General features: G+C 41.5%; 1 protein-coding gene across 1 annotated transcript in view; it reads right to left on the reverse strand.

Annotated features, from left to right (window-relative positions):
- Positions 1-608: 608 nt before the first annotated feature.
- The window catches only part of Smpx (small muscle protein X-linked), a 51,924-nt gene continuing 31,825 nt past the window's right edge, over positions 609-20,707 (reverse strand). Inside the window, exon 5 of the mRNA XM_021153895.2 lies at positions 609-1,552. The gene's annotated coding sequence lies outside the window, so the exon portion shown is untranslated. The remainder of the gene's footprint in view (positions 1,553-20,707) is intronic.

A 20,707-nucleotide genomic window follows, 5' to 3' on the forward strand; every position in this document is an offset into this window, starting at 1 on the left:
TGAAAGACTTTATTAAAAGGTGAAGACAGTTTTTATAGCATTAAACCAGACTTTAATTTTGAATCAGAACATAGATAATCTATATTTAAACAAAGTGAGCACTGAGTTAAATTTTATAGCCCTAGTCAACCATCCCAGAGAGGAAGGAGTGAGACAGCCTGAGGCATCACAGTCGCATAGCGTTTAGGACCTGCTGTGCTTTCAGAAGACAGGCTGGCACAGTTTGATGTGCACTACCTAGTATATGTATACTAGATGTAGATGACCAAGATAGACCACAGTCTGGCAGAACACCTGGGATCCCAAGTAGGTGGGAGCCAACAAGATAACCAGCCAATCTTTCTTTCAGAAAACAACCTCCATGGAATGGAAATGCAAGAGAGTCTTTTCCACTTGCGACATTCAGAAGTACACAGGCAGTGGGTTCCTCTGAAGCAACTAGAGCAATTATTCAGCTCCAGAAATACTGCTAAGATCTGTTCATACAGGGTAAGGAGACACGTTTGTTTTTCACATAGTCTGGCCCCTCACTGTGAGGTTGCTCATATGCTTCATCTTGGGTTATAATAGTAGTAGGCATTAATTAAATATATCCCCCTGCCCCTCTCCTGCATCCCCTCCCCCTCCTCCTCTCTTTGATTCAGGGCCTTGACATGTATCCCAGGCTGGCTTTAACCTAGTGATCCTGCTGCCTCAGATTACAAGTGGTGGTATACAGGCCTGGCACTGCTGTCTGGATAAATCTTCATCTTGGCAGGATGTACAGTCTGCTCCCTTTGCACAGCTATTGTGTGATCAATCCCTCCCTTCTCTTCCTATCACTCAGCTTTACTGGGTCTTAAAATGAACTCTGTTTAATCTGGAATATAAGATTATTGATCCTTCATGGAACAAAAATGTGTTCAATGTACAGGTCATCCTCAGATGGGAAGTAACATCAGTACAAAATTACCCATACGATATTTAAGCTCATATGCAATGATCAGCCAGCATAGTGTTTTCCATGGTACCTAATAACTCAGACGTCCCCACGTAGGCAATATGGGATTGGACTGTCTGGTACATATTTCTCTCTCCTTTAGGGAACATGTAGCTATCTGAAGGTAAGAAAATTAATTTGATAAAGATTCATATGTTGCATTTACTCAAATATTTATTTGAACTCATAAAAAGTTAATTGAGATAATTTAAAAGGTGAAGAAGACATTTCAAATATTGACCAAAAGACCGTGGGAAGGAACTTAAAGTACTTAACATCAAAATCACTGCGTGCACATTGCCATACCCCCTCCATAAAAATCACATCTCTCCTCAAAACCACACTCCCCAGGTGGTAAATTCGTGTGCTGATTTGCTCTGCAAGGTGCCAAAAATGTAGCTAAAGTGAGAAATGCAACCAAGTAAGAGGAAGAAATATAAATGTACAAACAGGATATTTTTGCTAGAGTCTTGGGCATTCAGGAGGTTTGTGATCATCATACAAATATATAAAATGTTCAGGAAGTTGTTTATTTCAACCCATTGTTTTCTCCCTCAGAAAAACACGTCAACGCTGCAAAAGAAAAAGAAAACATATCATTAGGGATTTTTTTCTCTTTAATTGTATTAAGATATGACTAACAAACAGAAACTGTATATTTACCATGCAATGTTATGTGATGTTTTGATATATGCATACACCATGAAGTGATTAAATCAAGTTAATTAGCGTCTATAACAACTCACACATTTTCTTTTTTGTGGTTAGAACACTGACAATCTACTCTTAACAGTTTTCAAACATGTAATACATTATTAGCAGTAATCACCATGCTGGACAGCATTCCTGCCATGTAACTGACATTTTGTGTCTTCTCAACAGTTTCCCATTACTTTGGCCTCATTCTCCTTCTGCTTCTTCAAACTCAATATTTAGATTTCACATACAAGTGAGATCACACAGCATCCTTCTTCTGGGTCTAGCTTAGTTCACTTAATGAAGTACTCTCTAAGTGTATCATTTGGTTTAGTTTTCATGAGATATTTTTAGGGTCAGCTTATAAACTAATATGATAAGTACAAGTCAAATGAGGTGTAAGACCCCACTTTTGCTTACAAATGCATCTCCTGATTCTAAGCATCCAATGTGAACTGCAAAACAAGGCATAGTTGCCGGGCGGTGGTGGCGCACGCCTGTAATCCTAGCACTTGGGAGGCAGAGGCAGGTGGATTTCTAAGTTCGAGGCCAGCCTGGTCTACAGAGTGAGTTCCAGGACAGCCAGGACTGCACGGAGAAACCCTGTCTCGAAAAACCAAAAAAAAAAAAAAAAAAAAAAAAAACAAGGCATAGTATAGCCATCAGCTTTGGTTCAAATGACAAATAATTGCAGACTAAATTAGGATGATGTCCTTGTAAAGAATTGAAAATGTATGCTGACTTTAGAACAATGACTTGGCAAAACCTAGCCTGGTAAAAATTTGCATTCATGACTCTAAAAAAAATTCACCCCTTTCTTTATCCATTCCTACGGCCATGTAACTACAGTTCCCTACCATTGTGAATGGGTATAAATTCTAATGCCTGATTCTAGACATGTGATTTGCTTTGGTCAAGGAAATGATACAGAAGTGTCTTTAAAAGTATCACATGCTTGCTCAGTTGCTCCTCTGCTATTGCCATAACAAGAGTATGCCCAGGCAAACCACTGACCCGAGAAGAATGAGAAACCTGTAGCAAAGAACTAAAAACCCTCAACCAGGTCCCACCTAGCACACAGCTCCAGAAGACTGAGATCGGAAGACTCTGAAATGACTACAACCAAGATTGGCCCAACACAAAACACACGAGCCACAATAAAAATGTCTTTTGTTTTGATCATTGGCTTTGGGAGCTATTTGTTAGGCAGCAAAAGCTAATAATATTGTGCCATTTCTTTTCAAAGCTTTTTCCATTGCAAGTGGTGTCAATTATTAAGACATTCGTTTTCCATTCGGCTTTAGTGCTATTCTTTGTGTGTTTCACTTATGTGAGTGGGACAAATTGTTTCTAAGTAGAATAAATACCTTTTATTACCAATGGCTGAACTTAAAAAGAAATCTGCAGGCAAGGGTGAAATGTCTCCTGGGGCAAAAACTAAGGCTTGGTTCTCTCCCACAGCCCTTGCTTTCTTCTCTACTTCAAAAGTTGGTGAGCCAGATACTCTATTTCCCATCTCTCGTATAGCTAGTGGGAGTCATGGAACCCAGGCATGGTCTGTGAGCCCCGAGGAGAAGTATGCATCTGACATCTTTTAGAAAGCTTTGCTTCCCAGTATGCATCTGTAGAGTTGGCAGAGCCGTACGTGGTCTCTGACATTTGTAGTGTGGCCGTGATGTGGGCTGCGTTGTTCTCCTTACTGAGATAAAACGTAGAGAACTAAGCAACTTGCTCAAAGCTTCACAGCTTCTAAGTGGAAAAAAAGTCGGATTTTAACTTAGGTGTCCTGAATCTGAGGCTCTTTCCAGTCTACTAACAAGGATGATTTGAATGTCTTTGAACTAGAGGGGAAAGCTGGAGGCCATGAATGATTATAAAGAGAAATGGCCTCTTGAATTTCTGTAGAATTTGGTGTGTGTGTGTGTGTGTGTGTGTGTGTGTGTGTGTGTGTGTGTGTGTTAAGAATACAACATGAGATCTACTTTCAAGAAACGTTTAGTTGTAAAATACACTTGGCTTAGGTGAAAAATTATTGGCTTAGGTGAAAGGTATAATAGATCTCTAAAGAGAATTCATCTTGTTTAAATGAAATTTTATATCTATTAATGTGTGGTCACTTGTTTTTTCTTCTCACAAGCCCCTAGCAAGAATCTTTTTGATTTTATGAGTTTGACTAGTTGGGTAGGAGTCTCATATAAATGAAACTATATAGTGTATGTCTTTCTATGAGTGGTACAATTCACTTTGCATAATGCTGTCCAGTTCATCCATGTCCTACAGGAAGGAATTTCTAAGGCTGAATTGCATTCCTTATATATTAACAGTACCTGTTCTTTATCTAGTGTACTGTTAGATATTTAAGGGAATTTTGTTTTATTTTTCTGGCAACTTTCAAAAGTCACCAAGGGAAAGAAAGGTGTCAATTTTTTCACTGTCCTGGATTTTTAGAGGACATGTAAATCACTGACTGGCTGTCTTACAGACTTATACTGGGGTATCATGCTGGTCCTATCTCTAACCATTCCTTCTCATACTTCTGCCCACTGAGTTCACTGAAGCACATATGCACAGCTTTTGTAGCATGCCAAGGCCATCAGACTTCCTGCCTTCTGCTTACAACTTTAGACTGAAACCCCACCTCTCCATGCCATCAGCATGTGGCATGTGACCCACAGAATGATATAAGTCTGCTTATGTGCCTCATCTCCTTCCCCCTGCATTTCCCACTATAATTCCCCTGCCAAACAGGCTATGACTTTCTGAAGGCTGTGCACATGTCCTAGTCATTTCTGTTTCCATCTGATTGCTGGTCGACTGTACCTGACACAGGAACCTCAGGACAGATGAATTGGACCACTGGAGAAATGAGAACTGAGTTGTAGTTACAGATAACCTCACACTCTTCGATGTAAGGCAGCAGGAATGAGCAAGGGGTCAGGGATTCAATAAACCAGGACTGATGATTTGATGTGCTATGTCCCTACTGCGCTGTCAATTCTTCTCTAAACCCCAGAGTCCCATCATGACTAGAGTATGCTACATTCAATTTATTGCAGTGAGCGCTGTGCTGGGTGACATATGGCCAGCTTTTCTGGCTAAGTGAGAGGTCCATGACAAGCTGACCTTGAAGCTCAGACATTCCTTGGACTTCTCTGAACAACATAAAAGGGGTGATGATCCATAGCAAATTGTCACTGAAAGCATATTCTCTGAAGTGTGATTTCTCCCTGAAAAATGTCCAGACAGTAAAGCACTGTCTGCAACCCAGAAATGGTACCATTTATATGGCAGGCTTGATGTGGACTCTGATCACTAGGCATCTTCCCAGCTAGGTGAAATTGTGGCTTTCCTGAGAAATAGTATTTAGGCTGCACTGGCCTCAAGGGATACTAGGCTCCTTTCCCTTACCCACTGTGCCTAAGAGCAGAATCAGTCAGTAAAAACCTTGGTTAAACAGGGGGATACTGGGTCTGTGCCACAAGCCTATACTTCACATGAGAGTAGATGAAGAGCTGATGTCAATGACAGCAACTTTGATTACCTAGTACGTGCTAGACATAGAGCCTGGTTGTTCTTGTAGGAGCCAGGCAGGAAGTAATAGGCAGGACAGCGGAAATACTGCGATCATCTTTTAGATCACCTTCTAGCCTACCAAGCCCCTTCCCATAGAATTTAAGAGGCCAAGTGAGCCCAGGCACAGAACTCTGTTTGTAGATAAAGTCAGATATAATCTTCCATGGACTACAAAATTGCAGAGTAGAGTCTGTAGCACTGGCCTCATGGGACTTATTGTGTCTGGGAATACCTGGCAGATATCAGAATACAAAAAGTTGGGAACCAAGAGGCCCTCAGGACTCTCTTCTCTGAGTCAGGGCTCTAATTTAGAAATGGAATAACATGGGAAGACATCCAGAGCTAAAATTGCCCACTCGTTTGTCAGGCTGTTGGAATGCAAGTGTGGTGGGCAACTGCCAGGGCCACAATGCTTTGCCACCCAGACAACAGTTGTGATTCTGCTGTGTCCTAGCCTCATGAAGGGATAATGAAGTACCCTGCAAAAAAAAATGATTACTCAATATGTCTTTTCTCCCCCAAAATTTAAAAGCCAGAAGCCCGAGCTCCAGCTTCCCTTTGGACATGGGAAATATACCAAATCCCTCCCTGGTGTCACTCTATGTCCAGGCTGAGGCTCATGTGATGTTTACGCCTCACCATGACCCATTTATAGCTGCCTTACTCATAGTCACTGTGATCCCACACACATCATATGGGAAATGGAGTCGACTCAACACTTGTCTGCAAAACACTTGTCTGCATTTGTTCCTTTAACCACACACTCTGTGGGTGGTGTGGCAATTACTCCCTCCTGTGTGGTGCTAAATAATACAGCCATAAACACAATGACACTCAAGATTAGTGTCACTCAAAGGCATTGCCTTGAGCTCTGGTTTCAGTTGCAATGGCTGACCATACACTCAGAGCACACTGGTTCAAACCTTCTCACACATTGTGGGGTTAGCAAAAAAAATAAGACAAGGTCCTGGCATTTGTGGAGTCTTCTAGAGTTTACAAGGTACATTGACTCACAGTGTCCTATATGGTCATCATGATCACACCATGAGGTGAGTAGTACAAGCTACAGCAACAACATGTAAGGGACACCACAGACCCACAGACAGAGCAGAAGGTGTGTGTCATTTATAACTCTATCTGGACAAACCCAAGCCGAGAGATCTTTTTAAAATCTGAAACAAAGACTCATAAAGTCAGTGCAACAGAACTCTACGTCAAATATTAGAAGTGTTTTACTAAGTGTGTGACAAACTCTTCTCTAGTAAAGCAGAACTCAGTAGCCTCCAGTGATGGACAAAAAGGTAAGTTGAGGGGATGGCGGTCTCAACAAAGATTTTTTTCCAAAGATGAAAAAAGCCTTTGATATCATGTACACCTTAACACTCTGGGCCTAGAGACAATGGTGATTATATCAAAAATACCCAGAATCCTCTTAAAGCTGTCAAACAATGGTCTGTAGCAACCATAGGTTCTAGAACAATCCCAATGATAGCCAATGTCTTGACATATATAATTAATGGAAAAATGAGAAAAAAAAAGTGGGCATCCCTGCTTTCTTTCATTAGCACATGACTGAAAACCTTTGTCCTAGAGACCACCTTAAAGCCAACTGACTCTCCTATGGTAACACTGATCATGATGAGCAGTTCAAACTCTCAGCATTCAAATAAAAAGTATGGCTTTGGGGGAATTGTAACTAGATAAAGGCTGGGAGCTCTTTCACCTATGCTAAATTATTTTTTGAAACTTTCCTAAAATGAGAATAGGTAATCTGCACAGGCTGTACAGCTTGGTGTACATTCATCAGTCCAGCAGTGGAATAGCAGATACAAAGAAATATATCTGTAGTATATCAAAAATTTGACTTATAGGACTGGAGGGCTGGCTTAGTAGTTGGTGCTTGCTACCCTACCAAAGGACCTAGGTTCAGCTCTGAAGGCCTGGTTAGGTTTCTAGTACCCATATCAGGGAGCCCTCAACTGCCTATTAATTACAATTCCAGGGGATCCAATGCTGTCTTCTGACTTCTGCATTCACATGTGTGCACCTCTTCCCCCACCATATACACATGCCCTCACACACAAATTTAAAATAAAATTAAAAAATAAACCTTTTTAAAACATTGACTTAAATATTATTGTACTTGTTCAAATGAATACCAATATTGAATAAATGAGTTTTTCATCTTCTCAGAGTTTAGCAGAGTTTTAAAAAACTGTACAAATAAATGAATGCCAGATGTATAGTTTGTTGGGGTTTCTCTTGTTTGTTCTCATTTTACTTCTTTTTTTCCTTGAGGCTAGAGGTTGAACACAGGTTCACACACAGGATAAGGAATGTTCTACCATTAATTTATACCCCTATCCTCTTTGACAAGTGTTACACCCTCATCCCCCTTGATGAGTATTTTTTCTTAATTTATTGGTAATCTCCAAGTCACAGTGGCCTGATTTAAATTTTCTGCTAAAATAGTAATCCTTTCAGGCCTTTGAAAAACAGTAAGAAACCACATGTCCAATAATAGTTCTATTAGGAAAACTGGCACAGCTACTAGACAAAATACAAGAAATACAATGATGTGATGAACAATAAATGGAAAATTTAATACAAATAGTATTAAGAGTGCATTTCCTTTAACCATTGATTAAGATGTCAGTGTTTTCAGAACTCAAAAAGATCAACAAGCTGAAGGGCCCAAGTGAGGACGCCTCAATCCCACTTGGGAGGGAGAAGAAAGCAATCACAAGCGGAGAGGGAGGGGGAACCATCGTGGGAAAGGGGGGTGAGGAACAGGGGAACTTGATCTGGTATCCCTGTTTGGGTGGGGGAAAGGGACTGAAGCCCTGAGGACCAGCAGAAAGAATGGAAACAGGAAACCTTGGGAGGTAGGAGGTGGGGGGACCCCCCAGAATGCACCAGAGACCTGGGAGGTGAGAGACACTCAGGAACCAAAGGGAGGGACCTTAGATGAAATGCCTGACACTAGGGAGAAGGAACTTATAGAGCCCACCTCCAGCAGGAAGACAGGGCATCAAGTGAGAGATGTGGTTGCTATCCCACAGTCACATCTCTGACCCAAAACTCTTTCCTGTCTGAAAATGCTGCAGGGATGGAAATGGAGAGGAACTTAAGGAAAAGGAGGTCCAGCGACAGACCCAAAGTGGGATCCAGATCAAGGAGAGGTCCCAAGGCCTGACACTATATTGAGGCTATGGAGTACTCACAAAAAGGGATCTATCATGACTACCTTCTGAAAGACCCAACAAGCAGCTGAAAGAGTCAGAGGCAGAAATTTGCACCCAAGCAATGGACAGAAGCAGCTGACTCCCTGTAGTTGAATTAGGGAAAAACTGGAAGGACCTTAGGAGGAAGGCCATGCTGGAGGAGGACCAGCAGTCTCAATTAACCTGAACCTCAGAGATCTCTCAAACACTGGACCACCAGCCAGGCAGGATATACTAGCTGATATGAGGCCTCCAACACGCATACAGCAGAGGACTGCGGGGTCTGGGTTCAGTCAGAGAAGATGCACCTAATCCTCAAGAGACTGGAGGACCCAGGGAATTTAGAGGTCAGGTGGGGTAGGGGGTGGGACATCCTCATGGAGACAGAGGGCAGGGAGGAGGTATGGGATGTGGAACAGTCAGAGGGTTGACCAGGAGGGGGATAAAATCTGGAGTGTTAAAAAGAAAGATTAAATAAAATAATTTTTAAATGTTAGTGTTTTGATTCCCAACTTGTACGAGATCTTTATATAACTATACATTTCATGGGGGGGGGATCTCTTTTTTACAGACATTTCTCATGCATCTCATACAAACTTGAACTCATCATGTAGCTGAGAATGGCCTTGAATTTCGGATGCTTCTGACCAACCTCTCCAAAAAATTACAGGTTTATGGTTGTGGAGTCTGATCTTATGGCTTAATCCAAGCACTCTACTACCTGAACTCCTGTCCCTAAGCCCCTTTTCTTGATAGGATTGTCTGTTGAATGTTGGGTATTTTTTTAAAAAGATTGTATTTATTTATTTTATATATATATGACAAGTACACTGTAGCTGTCTTCAGAGACACCAGAAGAAGGCATCAGATCCCATTACGGATGGTTGTGAACCACCATGTAGTTTCTGGGAATTGAACTCAGGACCTCTGGAAGAGCAGTCAATGCTCTTAACCGCTGAGCCATCTCTCCAGCCCCTGTTCGGTATATTTTTAAGTACAAATATTAATTATCTAGGATTAGGATGATTTATATGGCTATCTAAGAAACATAAGTGAATGCCTTAATCCTCCACATACTCCCAATCATTCAACTATTTTAAAAGCTAATTATGAAGATTACCTTTGAAGATATCAGAAAAATATTTCTTTAGACAGGGTCTCTCCACTAGATGGCTCTGGCTTTCCTGGAACTCTACATAGACCAGACTAGCCTTGACTCAGAGCCTTGAACTCACAGAGGTCTGTCTGCTTCTGCCTCTTTACTGCCCGGATTAAAGCATGTGATACCATGCCTGCTTCACCAAAATATTTTAACTACACAATCTTAAGAGTTGAAGGGTCAGAAAAGGATGTTCACAGAAAGAAAAAAAAATAGCAGATCTTAAAGAGCCCATTTATAGGCTATTGTAAATCATTCCTATGTTGTGGGCATTTTTTTTTAAACTCAAAATAGGATCTCAAGGTTGGCTGTCCACTAGACTCACCTTGGAGCTTTGTTTGTAATCCCAAAGCCCAGGTTGCTCCTGAGCAATTACACCAGACTCTCTGGGGGTTCAATCAGTTTTTACAGTTTCCAAGGTACTCTAATGTGAAGCTAAGGTTGACAATCACAGGTCTACAAGGTCTACTCACACTTCAATGTCTAGATGCCCTAGAGATCTTATTAAACTGCAGATTCTGACTATATAAGCTCTGGGGATGGAGCATGGACTTGTTTATGCCCCCTACCTTCCTAGGAGGTGCTGATGTTCCCATGGAGCACAAATGGGAAACAAAGGGTTTAGTGAGGTGATTCTGACCAGGGCTTGCCAGAGTACCACAGACATGTATGAAGGTGCCAATGGCATAAGCGAGCATCCTTAAGCAATCCCCACAGCAGAGTTATCTGGCCCCAAAGTCAACAATACAGAGGGGAAATACAAACCCCAGTCTAGAGAGAGCTGTCTCTGGTGGGGGGGGAAATGTTTCCAAACTTAAGCCAGAACAGAGCATTTGGTCTCTGGTGTAGTAAAAGGTTTCTTCTGGGAAGCACTGCCAATAAAACCTGAGAGATTTTCTGACGAACTTAATGAGATTAAGAGTCCCTTCTGGGAAATTAGATTTACCTGCTTTGCTAAATTTGCCTTGTACCAGAATTTAATGATCACTTGTACCCAGACTCACAATGTTTGCTAGCCTTGCTTTTTATTCTCTTATTCCGAGATTTGAACAGGATTTCTGTAGCCTCTTTAAGCTACTGTGAACTAAAGCGTTGATGAATGCTCAGAATCAGTGCATTAGAGAAACTGTTTTAACACCCTTAGCCCAACCTGCCTGAGCTCCTGACTAGAGATTTGGTGGTGTTTTCTGTGTACCTGTTGTGGAAACCAACCCAGCCTTCAAATCTCAGCTCTCCTTCTTTCTTCCTGGGCACCCTGGACAAGTTATCTAACCATATGAGCCCCAATTGTTTTTTGATTGATTGATAGAAAAATAACAGTGTCAAGCTCATTTGATGGTTGTGAAGATAACGCATCAAGGCATTTTGAAGACTGCCTCCCACATAGCGTGAACTGCGTTATTATTCTCAAAAATCCACGCAAAGCTTATAAATCAATGCATTCTTCCTCCTCTGTTTTCCAAGCAAGACTTCCAGTTGGTGTCATCTCAGCTTCAAGCTTTTAGTGGTGTTGATGGTTGAGAGAGAACTAAATGTACTGAGAGGAGAAATGAACGGAGTTAACTGAGGGCTTGGCAGCCATCAAAATGGCTCTGCTGTCATGCAAACCTGTTGACCTGAGTTCAGCCCCCAGAAGACACATGGTGGAAGGGAAAAATAGCCTCCTGTCCTTTGATCACCACATGAATGCCACAGAATGTGTGTTCCACATACATATGCACTCTCACACACAAGCACACACACACCACCACCACCACTACCAACAACAACAATAGCAACAACACAAGAGCAGCAACAATAATAGTAGTAGTAATAAATGAAATCATATTTTTTTAAAAAAAAATGAGTGGGCTAAAACTAAATTATGGGAAAAAGAGACTTAGGAACTCAGTAGAAAACTGAATTTCTCAGGATAAAAAGGCATTTCAATTCCAAATCTCCTTATTCCATGGAAGTCTGAAGAAAATTCTCATGGGTCATGAAAACATTACCCATGTAGCAGTAAATGTAAGACAGCTCTTAACTGACAGGATTCTGGGGCATGCAGTGAGAATTAATACTGAGCACTTATCTGTCACTTCAAAGGGCCAAGAGAGATTTTACTTTAAATAATGTGGAAATGGACAGGCTCTTGGATCCCATGGCTTAATTTTAAACAGGGGAACTAGGCCTTGTGAGGGAGATAGATCCATTCCTAACAATTTAACCATTAATAAAACCCTACTATAAATGGAACTTGAGAGAAAAGGTAGCTTGTCCGAGGGCAAAGGAGCCATCCCATTAGACAAAATAGGTCAGGCAGCAAGAAAGATGTCATGTCTCCTGACTAGATAAGTTGATCAAGGATGACAGGCCTTGTCATTTTTGAACTGACTTAAAAAGGATAAAGAATATACAAGGGGTTTCTTTCTTGTTTCCTTTCTTAGAAGATAACTATATCAAGTAGGATCTTGGAGCAAACTGAAAATATTTACCACAGATTTCAGATTTGTGCTTAAAGTCTGTATGTATGTGGGTGTGAATGTGTTTGTATATGTTCAGAAATACTTTTTTTTAAAAAAATACCATGATTCTTGCAGAGATTTCTTAGGGCTGAACTATCATTTTGATTTTACTGGTTTTGCTGGTTGTTCTGATTTTTGTTCTCAGAATTCAGAAAAGAAGGCAAGAAAATAAATGCAAATGGAAGAAGTTAAAGAAAGTGAAGAAAAATTTAAATCTATCTCAAATGTAAAAATTTTAGTTCATTTGTTCCCCCTCCCCCACCTTGCTCCCTAAGAATCAAAGACATGAAGAAATCATATCTCTACTTCTCTTTGTTTAAACATAATTACATAATTTATATTTTCATCTGCTAGGGCATCAGGAAAAGCACTTTCATGTTTAAAAATAATATTTCCCATCTTCACAAAGATTAACATAATTCAATGTTTCAAATACATATACAAAATAGTAAACTAGACATAGTGGCACTTGTCTCTAATATTGAGACTTTGGAGGCAGGCAGATCATCACACTTTGAGGCTATCGTGGTCTACATAGCAAGTTAAACTCAGGACTATAAAGTAAAAGGACAAAGAGGAGGAGTAGGAAGGGGAAAGAAAAGGAGGAGGAAGAAAAAGGAGAGAGGAGAAGAAGAGAAAGAAGGAGACGGGGGAGAGGGAAGGAAGGGATGAAGGAAAGGAAAGAAGACTGAAGAAAGAGGAGAAGGAGAAAGGAGGGGCAAAGAGGAGAAAAGGGAAGAGGAAGAGAGAAGGGGAGGAAGGAGGAGGAGGAGGGAGAAGAAGAAGGAAATGCAGGACAAACATTCCTTAGTAAAGTTGGTAATGATGGTAAAGGGATTTTAGAGACAGAAGCACAGAAAATTTGTTTGTGTGTGTGTGTGTGTGTGTATGTTACAGAAAATATCTATATGGCTTTGGGCTTTCTTCTCTGAAACTCAAATAAAAATTTCTGAAATAGCCCCCAATAGTGCATAACAAAAGTGACAGAGTGTGACTTGCAGCACTAGATCACAAAAGAACTCACATGCTCTGTGGCAAGCCAGTTGTCATGGTAGGAAAGCAACCCAATGGGTGAGGTCTCCAGGGAAGGCACAAAAACATACTGATAACAGTCATCCACACCTACCCAGCAATGTGAGTGTTCACCCTGAGGCTGGACCATGTGGTCTTGTCAAGACTTTATTCCAGTTTGTATCTTGACCACGTTAGGCTGGAATCATTTCCCTCAGCCCCTTCTGAATAAGTTAATACAAATTGTTCTTAGAAGTCTCTAAGTTGTGGTGCCTAGTTGCACAGCAATAATCAGCTAATATTAATTGCCTTAGCTAAGTACAGCTGTTATATTTTCTACCATTTAATAGGTATTAGTGAAAAGAATCATGAAAATTTGATGTTACATCTGATGGCCAGAAGCATAATCCTAGTTGCAAGATAGAACCATAAGGCTTTGGACATTTCTTGAAGTGATAGAAAGAAGGAGACCATCAAAATGTATGGACCCAGCATTTCAAGAACTGAAAGGTTTAGCCTCTGTAAACAGGTCAATCTGACTTTGAGGCAAAGCTTACAGGACAACAAGTTCAACACCTGGCTATTACTTCTTAGCACATCATGCTGAAAACACAACCCATTTCTGTTTGCACACCCAGACTGGGATTGTTAGGGAGCCCATCCCTGGCACTGTCTGGGGGGGACTAGGATCCAGAAGGTGGATAGCCCAAAGACCTAGGATAGAAGCAAACATGACTGGAAAAAAAATGTCAATGAAAGGATTCCTAATGATATTCTGCTTTATTCACAGAACAGTGCCTAGCCATTCAGTTGTCATCAGAGGCCTCACCCACCAACTCATAGGAGCAAATATAGAAACCCACAGCCAAATATTAGGCAAAACTCAGAGAATTCTGCATAAGAAAGGGAGGAAGGATTGTAGAAGCCAGAGGGGTGGAGAATACCACACAAAAATGGCCCATAGAATCAGCTAACCAGGGCTCATAGGGACTCACAGAGACTGAAGTGGCAAGCACAGAGCCCACAGGGGCCTTGGTTAGGTCCTCTGCATACCTGCTGTGGTTGTTTCACTTGGTGTTTTTGTAGGACTCCTAACAGTGAGAGTGGAACTTTCTCCAACTCTTTGGACAGCTTTTGAGGCCCTTTTTCTCCTATTGGGTTGTCTCATCCAGACTTAATAGGAGGGGAAGTGCCTAGTCTTACAGCAACTTGATATGCCATGGCTGGTTAATATCCATAGGAGAGATGCCCTTTTCTGAAGAGGAACAAAGAAGTGGATGGGAGTGGGAGAGTGAAATGGGGAGGGGGATGGACTGAGGAGAGGAGGGAGAGAAAACTATCATCAGGATTAAAATAATAATTTTTTTTTGGTTTTTCGAGACAGGGTTTCTCTGTGTAGCCCTGGCTGTCCTGGAACTCACTCTGTAGACCAGGCTGGCCTGGAACTCAGAAATCCACCTGCCTCTGCCTCCCAAGTGCTGGGGTTAAAGGCGTGCGCCACAACGCCTGGCTTTTTTTTTTTTTAAGGAAAAAATATAGTTTTCAAAAAAAGACAGAAATAAACTCTATAGCTGGGTGGTGGTGATACATGCCTTTAATTCCAGTACTGGGGAGGCAGAGGTAGGCAGATCTCTTGAGTTCAAGGCCAGACTGGTCTACAGCGTGAGTTCTAGGACAGCAAGGGCTATACAGAGAAACTATGTCTTGAAAAACCAGGGAAAAAGAAAGAAACTGCAATCAGATAATAACTTACTTTGATAGAGGGAAATGGGTTTGGATGAGGCGTAAAAGCTACCAAATTGGTAATTAAATCCATGTGATTCTCCAGGGTAAGGTACATAATGTGGAAGACCAGAGAGTAGGAGAGAGGACCACTAGATAGATCTGGGTCTTGGGCTTTGGTTAGAATTAATGGCACTGGGGGTCCTCTGCCATGTGACGCTGTGGCTTTGCAAGAACTGCTAGATAGATACACAACATAGCACCGACAAGGCACAGCATGCCTGTGGGAGCTGGGATGACTTCAGCTCCCTTTTAAGCACAATCTGGCTATTGTGTTTGGATTCCTATGCCAGTGTGGATGGCTTAATATCTTTCTCCATGTCTTATCCCAAGAATAAGCCATGGCTCACCAATGAGTCACTATACACATAAGTAAACATCTATACCAGGGAAGTGTGGCTGTTTTTCACATTTGGAGACTTGCATCCCAACAGACTTGCTATTCAGCCAAAGAAGCACTTTCCAAAATCAGAATGAGCACAGGCTGTTTGTGAATAGAGGATGTGATAAACGTCCTCAACTCAATTTCTGTAGGATAAGCATCAAAATTCCCTTTTGTTCCCCAGGTTATATTTCTGAAAAGAGGTGGTTGGTAACAGGCAGGTTCCCAAGACTCTTATGTGCAGTAGGTACCATGGACCAAGGCTCCAACTGTATCTAGCATTTTGCTCTAGTGTAAAGATAATCAGAATTAAAAAAAAAAAAGTGATTCTTGCCCAAAGCCCAAGCCTGGACAACTCAATTGTTCAGAATTCAACTTCAGTTCCTATGTCATAATATTTTAAAATAAACTATAAAGATTTCTATCACTTATCCAAGTAGCTGCAGTCCTTCAGTTCTGTCTACTCTTGGACATGAAAAGTGTTCGAATTTGGAGCCTCCTTTCTGTTTTGCTTCCACTACTTTGACATCCATAAAAGCATGTTTGAGTGCAGATCATTAAACCCAGCTTTTCTGTATTATTGCATACCTAGAACTTGACAAAGCCTTCATTAGAAATGTTTTCATATAGGGCTGACTTAGTAACGTGTCTGTTGCACAAGCATGAGGGCCTGAGATACGTAATTCCCACATAAAACCCTGGCATAGCTGTAACCCCGGCATGGAGAGCAAGAGGGATCAGAAATGGGTAGATCTTTGAGCTCAATATCCAGTCAGTCTAGCCTTCATGAATTGAGCTCTAGGTTGAATGAGAAACCTTTGTCAAAGGATTAAGGTAGAGAGTCATCAAAGAAGGCATCCAATGCTGGTCTCTGGCCTCCAGAAGTATTTGAACTTACCTGTACAAACACTACACCTATTAAAGGTATATTTTCATAGAGGTGGCAGAAAATGATTTCTCATAGTCTCAATCATTTCATTCAGAGATTTTCTATGTTATTTCTTACAAATGCATATAAATCTAGAACCCTCATCAGAATTTTAGAAAGAAGAGGCACTGGCAATACTGAACTGTGATTTGCCAACCTCTGACCTATAGCACTGTAGAGCACTTAAGCACTTATAGAAATTGAGTGCTTCTGTGAGTCTAAGTGATGAGTAGGTAAATCTATAGCATTGGCAGAAGTCCTCATCATTTACATGAGGATTGTCTCTTATGATATACAAAGTCTATTAAACTACTTGGGAACTGTCCTATCTGCCACCCGAAAAGCCTGCTTAGGATATGATTAAGTGTTGCACATCCTGAATTCTGGCTTCTGCACTGTCTAGCTGTGCCACATGGAAACAAAGCATGTATGTGCTCTGCCCTCCCCCAGTTTTCTCACGTATACAATGACATCATCCTTACATGCACTTTTTTATTTGAGTCTCATGTGTGCTTAGAACAGAGCCTGATCATTGAAACAATATAACAACAATTTGTGATTAACTGTTTTACTGATTTGTAGTTTATCTGAATTTCAGTGAGAGAGTCTGGCAAAGCTTCTTACTACACATTTAAATACTGGCTGTAAAACTGGGGTGGGTGGATGGATATGCACATAGTATGTCAGGGATTCTCCAAGTGTAATCTCCAACCCACTACCAGTAGCAACAATGACCACCGTGGACACTTGTCACAAAATATACATTCCTGGACCCATTCTAGACCTGACGAATCAGGAGCACTGAGGTTTAGCCCAGAAGTCTAAGATTCGGCACTCCTTCCAGATAATTTTAACATAAAATTTTGAGACACTGTTTGGGGGAAGAAAGGAAGGCATATTTGTGCCGAGAGGACATATGTGGGAAGGGAGTAAGGAGAAAGGAGAAATTGTGAGCTTAGTACAATATTACATATGTATGAAAATGTCACAGCAAAACCCACGATTTTGTATGCTTACTTAAAAATAGTTTTATTGAAAACCATCATTCTCATCTAAGACTTTTCTTCATACTCCAAGGCCCCTGCCAAGAATGCTGTCCTTGGTGCTGCCATGGTCCCCATTCTCCTCAAGATCTCAGTTAAAAATAGGAAAAGGCTTGCTTCTTGAATTGGCAGGCCATCCATGCAAAGTCAGCCAAGAAAAATAACTACACTATTGGATTCTAGAATCTAAACCTGCAATGATCTCGGCAGGTTGGAAAGTGTCTGCCAAAATTCACAGAGCTGTTTTGATTTTTAATGGAGACAGCTTTGTATTTCACCTAGCTCAAGTTTCTTGGCATTTTACCTCCTACATGCTCAGTAATGCTGTCAGTAGTGAGGCTGGGCTACAGACTCTATGGCCCTAGTTCATACCATAATAATAAGGCTGCAGAATTGCAGCAGATTATGCAAAGTTGGCCTGTAGTGCAAGAGATGAGCTCCTGGTGACTACCTCTTGATATTTCAGAATTTGATCACCTAGTGAGAAAGAGAGCAAACTGAGTGGGGACTGAGCTATGAAAGGTCAGCAGGGGCAGGATGCGTTCAGGGAGTTCCAGAAGCACTGTGATGTGGGTGCATTTGAAAGCCCCATTGGTCTAGAGTGTTATCAGCAATTTAGGCTCATGTGCCCCTCTTCCTGCCCACCAGGGGCTCTGAAGCCAGCTGGGATGGTGAAGTGGCTTGCTCTTGGCAGTGGAAGCATGTCTATAATTGGCTCATTATTGGATTGGATTTGGCACAAAATGACTCCCAGGTTCTCTGCCTCCTGACAGGTAATAAGGAGCAAGCTTTGTATATGATACTGCAGGGAATCTAAGACACCTTTCTTGTCTGCTGGTGATGATGGAAATCTTTCCAGAAGAGCTCACTTAAAGAATGGTGATTTAGGGCATTCTGAAGTAAAGCTTTCCCCAAACCGATTGTTTTCTACCTAGTACTTCTGATATTAAGAGATTCAGCCTAATTCCCATGATTCTGGATGTTTTGTGTCCGTGTGTGTGTGTGTGTGTGTGTGTGTGTGTGTGTGTGTGTGTGTGTTGCGGCAGGTAGAAGACAACTTTAGGGGATTGGTTCTTTCCTACCATATAAGTCCTGGGGACTGATCTCAAATTATCAGGCTTGGTGGCAAGTGTCTTTATCTACTGAGTCATCTTGCTGGCACAATTATAATTATTTATTTACTAAGCATCGGGGTATGTAGCTCAGTGATGGAGCACTGGCATTCATAAAAGTCCTGGATTTGGTCACCAGCACAAGACACGGGATGCAAGAAAACACTAAATATGGGCAGAAATTGATTTCTTTTTAAATACATCTGTCGTGATACATTATTGGTAGAAAAAAAAGATTATTACCCCTATTGCATATGAACTTAAATAGATGTACTTCATAACCAGGCTTAAAATTATCTTTCTCTGACGGGAAATGACAACACATCCCACAATCTTCCACCCTGTGAAGTTGGAAGTCACATAGGCATGAATTGCAAATCCAACTCCTGTCTAACTGATCTTCCAGCACTGATGAATCAGAATGAACATGGAAATACTTTTGAATTCTCAAAATCAAGTCTGGAGGCTTGATAATGTTATTCCTACTGCTACATCCTAGTTAAAAGATGAGATTTAGTTTTTTTTTTTTAAATAAATCCCTAACAAACCTCTTTTCCTTTATTGCCTGCTTATGATGCCCCTTTAAGCAGCCACTTCACAAATTCTGTAGGTTCCCATATTATTTAATTAGCACCTGCATTTGTTCGTGACAGCCTGCCTGTTTCCCTCTTACTGCAAAAGAGACATTGCTCAATTCCCAAATTAAGTAATGAAGGGAGTGGAGAAAGGATGAGGCAGGGAGGAAGAGAGAATGGGAGACAGGGAGGAAGGGAGGCAGGGAGGGAAGAATGGATGGAAGGAGGTAGAGAAAGAGAGAACCCTCCTGTAGGGCACTAATTGGGTGTGAACGGTGCCTTAAGATTAGGGCAGGATGTAATGTTGTTCAGAGAGACATAGTTCTCAATTTATTCCCCGGACCAGGCTTCTACACAGTCCTTGCATGAAATAGGCGAGATACCTTTGTCTACCAAGCCCAACCCACCCCCCAAAAAATGTTCAAAAAGTGGTATAGGAAACATCTTGACTTTTCTTTAACGTCAGAGAAATAGTAGCTTGATCTCTAAACGTTTCTTAACACTGACCACATTCGGGGAGGGGGGGGGGAATTACAAGCCATTTACTAGTTGAAAATGGGCAGAAGAGGAGAGAAAAATTCCTTGAAGTTTTCAATATAAAACGAAAGTGCTCTGGTGAAACTCTGGTAATGCCCTCTGGAGCAAGGGGCTTTGGAAAACTGCCACTGAGCAGGCTTTGAAAACTGGAGCTGCAGCGCCTCCTCCAGGAGATAGAGGGTACTTGCAGGCTGGAAATCCTCTCACCAAGAACAGAGGCTCTGGCAAAGCAAAGTAGGAGGAGCCAAAGAAAAAGCAGGTCCTCCGAGATCTTTGGGAGCCTCTGGGTGAGCTCAGATTAGTCACAGATAATTAGTGCCTTTTCACGTTCAGCACACTTTCTTCCAGATCTCTACAGAAATAGGCTGAGCTACTCTTTAGAGGGCACTTTATTTAAAAGCGAAACAATTCCCAGCTTTGGAAGCAAGGGGCAGGGTGTAGGGACAGCAAAAGGAATGAACGTTTTCGCAGTGTTTGCTTGTCTTAGGTGTCCCATCTAAAACACCTCATTGTCCTTAGGGTTCCACCGTTTACATTTGCATTCTGCTCAGAGTGATCATGGAATCCCAGAACAGCATTAAGTGGAAACTGAGTCCAAGTGTGTACCAGAACATGTATCATCTAGTGGTTTCTCTCAGATGGCAAATTCTGTGTCAGGAAGCCTGTCCACCCCATCTCGTGCAATCACAACTGACTGCTCTAATCACCCCCATATACTCCTTGCTGAGTCAGACTCGGAACCTTGTTTCTTCATTTCCCGTGTGAGCAAGTGTACCTTCTCACATCCACACCCAACTACTCCAAGTTCTCGACATAAACTTCTCGTGTAGTCATGTATGGCACAATAGGTGCACACATACTTTAAACTTGTCCTGATTAAGCATGGTTCCTAGTGCTAATATGCATATTGAAGGAAAAAGGCTAATCCAGTCAGGGTATATTCTACTTAGCCCATGTAGAAAATGATTAAGAAATGAAAATGGATTCTGAATAAATGGGATGTATGAACACTTGGCATTTAGTAAACCTGCTTGGCACATTTTTAGGAATTGTCTTTGGAACTAAAGGTCAGGCACCTTTTGTATTATTTGAGAGTCAGGCTAGAGCTAGGTCATAGGGGCTTGCCAAGAATTGCGTAGTCCCTGCTGTATCATGTCAGGGCGGATTTTCCATGGTGTAAGGAAGTTATCACTGACCCTCCA

The sequence above is a fragment of the Mus caroli genome, unplaced genomic scaffold (assembly GCF_978045245.1).
Source record: "Mus caroli unplaced genomic scaffold, Mus_caroli_1 scaffold_5, whole genome shotgun sequence".
NCBI lineage: Eukaryota > Metazoa > Chordata > Mammalia > Rodentia > Muridae > Mus > Mus caroli.